At 41.5% G+C, this 8,004-nt stretch overlaps 1 pseudogene; it reads left to right on the top strand.

Moving 5' to 3' along the window:
- The first annotated feature begins 2,974 nt into the window (after positions 1-2,974).
- Positions 2,975-3,758, top strand: LOC149154912 (putative alpha,alpha-trehalose-phosphate synthase [UDP-forming] 7 pseudogene; annotated as a pseudogene).
- Positions 3,759-8,004: the final 4,246 nt, after the last annotated feature.

The raw sequence follows: 8,004 nt of genomic DNA, 5'->3' as shown, positions 1-8,004 counted from the left end.
AATCTAAACTAAGTTGGACTCAGCCGAAGGATGAGCTTATAATCAAGCAAATGTTATCCTCCTCAAGCTTGTAAAAAATAAAGAGGTACTTGCCAGAAGTGGTGGGGAAAAAGAGAGAAAAGTGAGCCTATTTGTTATCCTTTGTCTCAGAGAAACCTTATCACCGCTCTTGAACACGACACTTTTCATTCACCTGGGTTGGGAAATCCTTTGCCTCACAGTTGATCAAACCACATTGAAAGTCTTCAGCTGGGTATTAACTTGGGTCAATTGTCACCAAGCCATCTGTTGTGTCGTTATGTGTTCAAGAGGTAACTGCAAATAAACCATTCATCTGCAAAATACCTGTCATCCATCTTGACCATCCCTGAGTCAGTCCTTACAGCTACATTTCTTCAACTTGATTTATGATTTCGTGTTGTGGGCTTGCCTACGATGGATCGCTTTCTATTGACATCAGCACATTATCTAGAAAGATGATCTAGAAATCGTCATTACCTTGAAGTCTGCATGCATCGATGGCAGGTTTCTCGCCTTTGACGACGGTTTACATCATTGACTTTCGATCGAAGGATTTCGTGACATGTTCGACATCAACACATTCATTCACATCTAATGGATTGTACTGGGTACTTTGAGAACCATTGACATCACTGGTGGTCTCTCTCACACTTGTTAACAGTTTACATCACTGACTGGTAATCAAGTGGTTTCTACCATGTTCGACATCATCTCATTTATTTGCATGGATAGAATCGTACTATTTCTGGAAGTAGAAATGAAGACCCTGGATCTAGTTTCTGCCATCCAGGCTGCGAGGAGTTTTGTATTCATTATATAGTAGACTAATTATAAACAGATGGCTGCGTCCATACTGTGTCTACATGAGTCTATGATTATGATGTACTGCGAAATCATTCCTATATCAGAGCAGTAGTTAGTTTGTTAGTTAAAGTTTTCAATCTGAGTATGGGAATGCCTACCTCAGCGATGATATGACCTCATATATGTATTTTGTGTTGAATATTTGCAGGTTCCGACTGGGCTCTCCACGAGATAATCCTTGAAATGATAAAGTACTTCACCCTTCCTAGATGATATGAAACCCTAATCTACTACAAGCTTCGCACTTTAGGGGGCAATCTGTTACACTAAAATTTGTCACCATGACTATTTGCAGTTAGTATGGCTCCATCAACTGTCATACTATCCTCCTTGGCAAGTCTTATACCTCTGCTACTCATGTCAAACTCCAAGAAAGAGAGAAAGTCTTTAAAAATCTATATAACTCTGGGTACGCAGTTTCTCGTAGCCTTACCTGCGTGTACGCACCTCAAGTTCATAACACCTGTGTACTTGTACGCTCTGTCTGTAAAGGAGTGGGTGCGTACTCCTGTAAAGGTCAAAAGGCGCAAGTTTTACTCCAAAAAAGTTACTTGTGGTCAATTCTAGAGCATTCTAGAAGATGGTTTGACGTGTATTGAGCGCCTCTAGATGGTTCATGCATCCCAAAGAAAGAGGAACTTATCCCATCAAGAGGGGAGCTATGCCATTGAAAGAGGGGCTTATCCCATTGATGGTGGACCTGATTAACTTCCTCCAAAGCATTATAAATACAGGCATTGGGCCAAAGGGAGGGGAGGTTGAAAGCTAAACATTCCTAAGGGTAGATGCTGCTGAAATTAGGACTCCCTTATAGAGCTTGAGAGGAGAGATTCCCATCCTTTCTTAGCTTCATTTGGAAGTGGGTGAGTTGATCAAAGTAAAGGAGAACTCTTGCTGGACCCTGGGAGGGACCTGCACAACACCAAGGCACTGGTTGTAATGGTTTCTTTTGTTTCCAATTAATGCAATTAAGTTCATTTTTCTCAACAAGTTGTTATATATAATTTGTTTCATATACTCCTTGGTCTTTATGATGAATATGTTTTATTATATGAGTTATTCAGGTGTTATGTAATCATTTGCTTGTTAGTGAATGCAGGTTTCAAAGAGAAGGAGGAGCTCATCTGGATCGGAGAGGCTTGGCTGCTACAAACAGCGCTGGACTAAAGGTATGCTTTAAACACCTGGTTGCTTGTATTTTAAATGCATATTTAGGGAAAGATAGTGCTTGATTGTTTTGTTTGTCACTAGAAAGCCTTAGCTTCTAGGGAGGTCGGTTTTGTCCGCAAAATTGACTCTTTCCACATGACAATAACCTACCAACATAACCAACACCTGTAACCTATTACAGTGAGAGGTTAATAAACCATAATCTAGAAAGTTATATGATGAAGTATTATCACTAATTTTCCACATTGAATCCACAAAAGTCAACTGAGTGCAATAAGTGACATAGAACTAATTGTCGTAAGAGTAAACCATGTTCAAAGGCATAACAAAGGTAGAATGGTTGTAGAGCTCACACTAGAAGAAGAAAGAGAAAATGAGGCTAGTACAACAGTGTGGGTGAAGGTAGTTACACCAATACCGAACCAAAAACTCCACCATCATCGATCAAATCCCTAATGCATGTGGACCATCGATGATATGACACCTCATAAGCCCATCAACCAATGACATAAACTCCAACATCTAACCATGCATGAAAACACCTTGCATTACAACTAGTGATATTTATGTCGTAAGGCGTTCCCCTCTGAAATCAACTCCCCTCTCAAGTTATGTGTACATTCGTGGGCCCTTGATTTAAGTGTTAGATGATTAAAATAGTTTCAACCTTTCGATTAGTGTTTGACCGGTATTAAGTTAGTTAGAAATTTAATTACAAATTATATACTTGGGCAAATGAACCTCGCCATTGCTTAGCACTACTTCCAGGTGCTTCTTCCTTCACAACCCATTTCCCTCCTCTGAGATTTACCACACTCTTCCTGTGCGTGAAGAGATTCTGAGGGGTCTACTCAATGCTGATCTGATTGGGTTCCATACATTCGATTATGCGAGGCACTTTCTTTCTTACTGCAGTAGGATGTTGGGATTGGAGTATGAGTCCAAGAGAGGGTATATACGCCTAGAGTATTATGGGCGCACTGTGGGGATCAAGATTATGCCTGTGGGCATACATATGAGTCAGCTTGAGGGTGTATTGAAGCTTGCTGATACCGAGTGGCAGATTAGTGAGTTGAAGGCAAAGTATGAGGGTAAGATTGTGCTTTTTGGGGTTGATGACATGGACATTTTCAAGGACATAGGGTTGAAACTTCTGGAAATGGAACATCTTTTGTATCAGCACCCAGAATTGGTTGGTAAATTGGTCATGGTGCAAATTCTCAACCCTGCACGCAAGCGAGGTAGGGATGTTTTGGAGGTCTAGGAGGAGATATATGTCACCTCAGCAAGGATAAACGAGTCATTTAGAACTAAAAGATATCAACCTATTGAATTGGTGTAGAGACATGTTCCGTTGTATGAAAGGGTTGCATATTACACAATTGCAGAATGTTCAGGATGGTATGAATTTGATCCCATACGAATACATTGTTTGCAGACAAGGTATTACAGAACTAGATGCCAGATTTGGAATCACATTTGATAACCCTAAAGAAAGTATGCTGGTAGTGTCCGAGTTTATTGGATGCTCTCCTTCTCTAAGTGGAGCTATTCGTGTAAATCCCTGGAATATTGAAGCTTTACCTGAAGCTTTAGCTGATGCTATGAATACTGCCATTACAATGCGAGATGCTGAGAAGAAAATGAGACGTGAAAAGCATTTTAGGTATGTCAACACTCATGATGTAGCCTTTTGGGCCTAGAGTTTCATAGGAGACTTGCAACCTGTAGAGTGTTATAGACATTTTTGTGCCTTGCAGCTCCAAGCATGAAATGTCCATAAACCAAGGGCTCCTAAGTCCCTAAAAGTGTTGTTCCAACCCCTAAAGGAACAAGGTCAACAAATTACAGCTTCTCCCAGAAGTTCTCCACCAGAAACTGCTCAGAATAAGTCAAAACAGGATCATTTCAACTGCTTCACTAGCTAGCTACGTTGCATAGCACCTAAACACACTAGCTAGGTGCGTTGCAACGCACCTAAATGCACTACCAGGGTGCATTGAGCGGGAAATGACAAATGGCAATGTCATTCCGCGAGGTGGAGAGACAATGGAAGCTTCCAGAATCTTCTCCTATGACACTTGCCTCACTGAATTCGACCAAGGATGAGTAAGAGGCCTTCAGTCTCCAAGTGTATGCAAGAACTGACAGAGAGAAGCCACTAATCAAATCATAAGCTGACTCATCCTCCTTGCATACATCTATGTATGGATCCCTCATCCTAGAGATCCAGAGGCTGGAATTTTGCACATTGTAAGGAATTGTTGTTGGTTTTGAGATACATATCAGAGAATTGGGTGATCTATGCTTTGTTGGGGGTGAAGAAGGGACTTCTTTGCTAGGAGGTTGATGCTGGGCCAGGAATCATCAGTTGTAACTCCTCCTGGATCTTCTTGTATATCAATAAAACTATTTGAGTTTCTTCTCCATGCTTTGTATCATTGATGCTTGTTACATTTGTATGGTTAACTTAAATCTGATCCTAAGTTATTTATGAATACAAACCCATGTCTTTGTATAGTTTCCTTCTTCTGTGATCTTACAGGTACTTGGTGAAGCTGGGCAAGTAAGGGAGCAGGTAGCTGGAAGCTGTCAAAGAGGAGAGAGATTGGATCAAAGGACTAGCACAAGACACAAGTTGGTTCTTCCTATTCCTCTTTGTTTATAGTTCATAAAGGAGATACAAAAGTAGTTTTCTCGGTTTGTTTCTAAGGCAGCTATCATACCTTAGTGGGATAGAGCAGTTCTAAATAGACACTTTTCTCGGTAACAAAATGGCGACTCCGCTGGGGACGATTGTCTAGTTAGTTTGTTTGTGTATCTCTTGTTGTTTATTTCATAAACTTATAAGTAGCATTCAAACTGCATTTGCCATAACAAATGCAAAGTAGACATCTGCTGCTTCAATCCATTCACTGGATCTGTTTATGATTTGAACAGCTGATTCATAGACTATCTAATTGCCCTTGTGATAGCTCTTAGACCCTCCTTAGATCTACCCCTGATTATGCATTACTGATTACTTTTACTCGGCCAAAAACCGAAGACTAAACTGCAAATCGTGACTCAGAACCCGGATAGAATTCTCGTTTCTGCCCCAGCGCAGGCACTGTGAAGAGGTTCTGCATTTCAACGCCTTTCTCGAAAGGGCAACCTGCACTGCAATGCAGTTTCTCTGTGTAATAGTTGCACTGATCAGCCTAGCCCTGTGCAGCTGAGGTTCTTGTGCTTCATTCTTTCCAGTTTTGTCTCTGAATTTTGCAACCTGTGATCAGTATATGACTATTTCAAACCCCTTTTCCTTACTGATATTCCGCCTAATTTGTACAAAAGAACTGTAGATGTTTTTGTGTGTTTGTTGAGTCATTTACAGTTTTCCATTGCAAAAGTATAATAGTTGTACTGTCGTCCTTTGATTTAGATCTGTCGCAAGTGTCGATTTCAATCATAGGAGAAAGTTTATTTGCTGTTGATGGTCGATTATGCATTTACTGTTGCCTTTGGTTTGAATTTGTGACTTTCTAGTGTCAAAACGAGTATTTATTTCAAAATCATAAAGTGTCGTAATCACCTCTACCTTTATATTTCGAAAAGAAGCTTGTTTGTGTTTGTCGCTTGAAAGCAAATTCAGATTTGTACATCAACTTTCTTTTTAGCATCAATACTAAGAAAGCGAAAAACAAAAACATGCATGTGCATTTGCATATTGATAGTCTGTTTGGCATGATTTAGTAAAGTGCATTTACAGTGTGCTCTTTGCTCTTTGCGAAAAGATTGTGTCTTTCTTTTCCCCTAGTAGCTAGGATTTTCATTGCTGAAAAGAGTTAAAAGTTTGTTTATCATCTTTAGATTGCATTTTAGGAATTACATCTACATCTCGTGGTGAACCCAAAAGGAAAACTTCATAAGAAAGATCAGCTTAAAATAAATTCAATGAACCTAACAATGCTTTGGAACTTAACGCAAAACATTTAGAGGTCTAGGCTAGAGACGTATTCCAGCGTCGTAAAGCCTGGTAACTGTTGTCCTCACTGATGGTTGGGCGATTCCTCCACTTTGAGACGATAAGTGCTAGTACGGACTTGTGCTCCCATGTACCGTCGAGTATATATTGGGAGACCCCTATAGGCTTAAATCCTTTATCCATAGGAAGCCGTGTCGGCCACCCTACTGATCGCAATGCACTGAACACGGCATTCAGGAAGATTGACTGCCGTACCGTAAAAAGTATTCTGCAGTTTTGCGATTGGTTTGGTACTCCCTCTACCTAGACCTCCAGAGCAGTCCCTTTCATTCCTTTTCAGACTCCTTAACAGAAAAGGTCCATCTGAGCACTTGTCACTTCAGGCTCATTAAAAATCGAAGGAGACTAGAGTCATCTTTTGTTTTTTCTCGACTCTTAAAAATTGAAAAAACAAGTTGTGTCAAAGCGTGTTAAAATTTATTTTAAACGGAATATTCATTACCCCTTTCCTACGTTGATCTTGGGTTGAGAAAATGGAGTCTACCAACCAAGGAACTCCCCTTGGAAGAAATCCTAGTCCCTTCTCCTCTTGGGGAGATGTTGGTGCACCCCATATGGCCACATTGTCGCTTCCAGGACTGACAATTGGCTTGCCAGTATGGCTCTTCTCAACCTCTGTCGTTCAGAACACCAATATTTCTGAACAATCGAATTAGCAATTAGACGAGTCCAGAGTTGCCCATCAGCCTTCTACCTCCTCTAATTCTTCCTCTCCTCCTTCCTCTTCACTTGATGGGGCTGGTAAAGCCAAAAGTCAAGTTCCTAAGGAAAAGAAGGAAAAGAAGAAGAAAGAGAAGAAGAAGAAGGAGCCAAAGGCAAATGGGGGAAAACGAGTGTCGTCTAACGAAAATCCACACACTGCACCGACCAGGCCTAAATCGCCATGAGTCATTTGCAAAGGAGACCACTTTCACAGAGATTGTCCTTACATCCCCCGGATACTAAGGGACTGGTCTCCTCGTTTGAACAACCCGGTGTCGTCAACCTCTGATGATCATGTTGAAAGCACACCGTCAACTAGTGAAAGTGAAGCCCCAAGACAAAAAGGGAAAGATAGATTTCCTTGTAAACTGTGCGAAGGCAATCATGCCGTCCACCGTAGTCCCTTCTTAGATGAAGCTAAAAGAGTTTTGGATGATCGTCCGGTTTCACCGTTACGACTTCCTCCTGGATATAAAAAACTCTTGCCAAGTCCGTCACTAGTTGAGAATCCAGCTGGCCCGCTCAAGTGGTCGGCTGAAGCACCTATCATTGAAGATAAACCATCTGGATCCATACCAGACGAAAGTCAAAAGGTCGAGGCGGCAGTTGACCCGGTCTTGCCTTCAGAGGTTTCATCTTCAGATGATACAGTCACTGAAGAGAATAAGGATGACACCATCCAAATTCTCTTCATAAACACAGACTTCGATGAACATGGGGGCAATTTACCCATTCCTTTACCGCAGGAAGGAAGTTCGTCAGAGCCGTACCCGGCCGTCTATTCAGTCCCACCTCCAAGCAACCTAGTTGTCTCCTTCGACTGGAATCAACTAGGCAGACCCCGTTTACCAGCAAGCGTACCATTCTGAATCATCGTTCAAATATATAGAATGGTCATGGCTGGTACCATCATAGATGAGGGGGCTTCTGTGAGTATCCTTTCCTCAACTGCTTGGAAAGCGCTTGGTTCGCCATCGCTTTTGCCTGAGATGAGAAATCTGACAGGCTTTGATAAAGGAACCAGTCGACCGTTAGGGATCCTTCCCGATGTGCCAATAACATTGAGAAGGAAGACAGTTCGCATGAACATAATGGTAGTTCAAGGACCCTTGGATTATAACCTACTCCTTGGACGAGACTATATTTATTGCATGGGAGCGATTGTCTCCTCACTCTTTAGAGTAGTGTGTTTTCCGCACGAAGGAAGAGTGGTCAAGCTCGTG

Source organism: Pinus tabuliformis, chromosome 9 (genome assembly GCF_031772625.1).
Source record: "Pinus tabuliformis cultivar Carrire ecotype Pingquan chromosome 9, CPIR1, whole genome shotgun sequence".
Lineage (NCBI taxonomy): Eukaryota > Viridiplantae > Streptophyta > Pinopsida > Pinales > Pinaceae > Pinus > Pinus tabuliformis.
The sequence above is the reverse complement of the archived record's forward strand: the minus strand, read 5'-3'. Positions and strand labels throughout refer to the sequence as shown.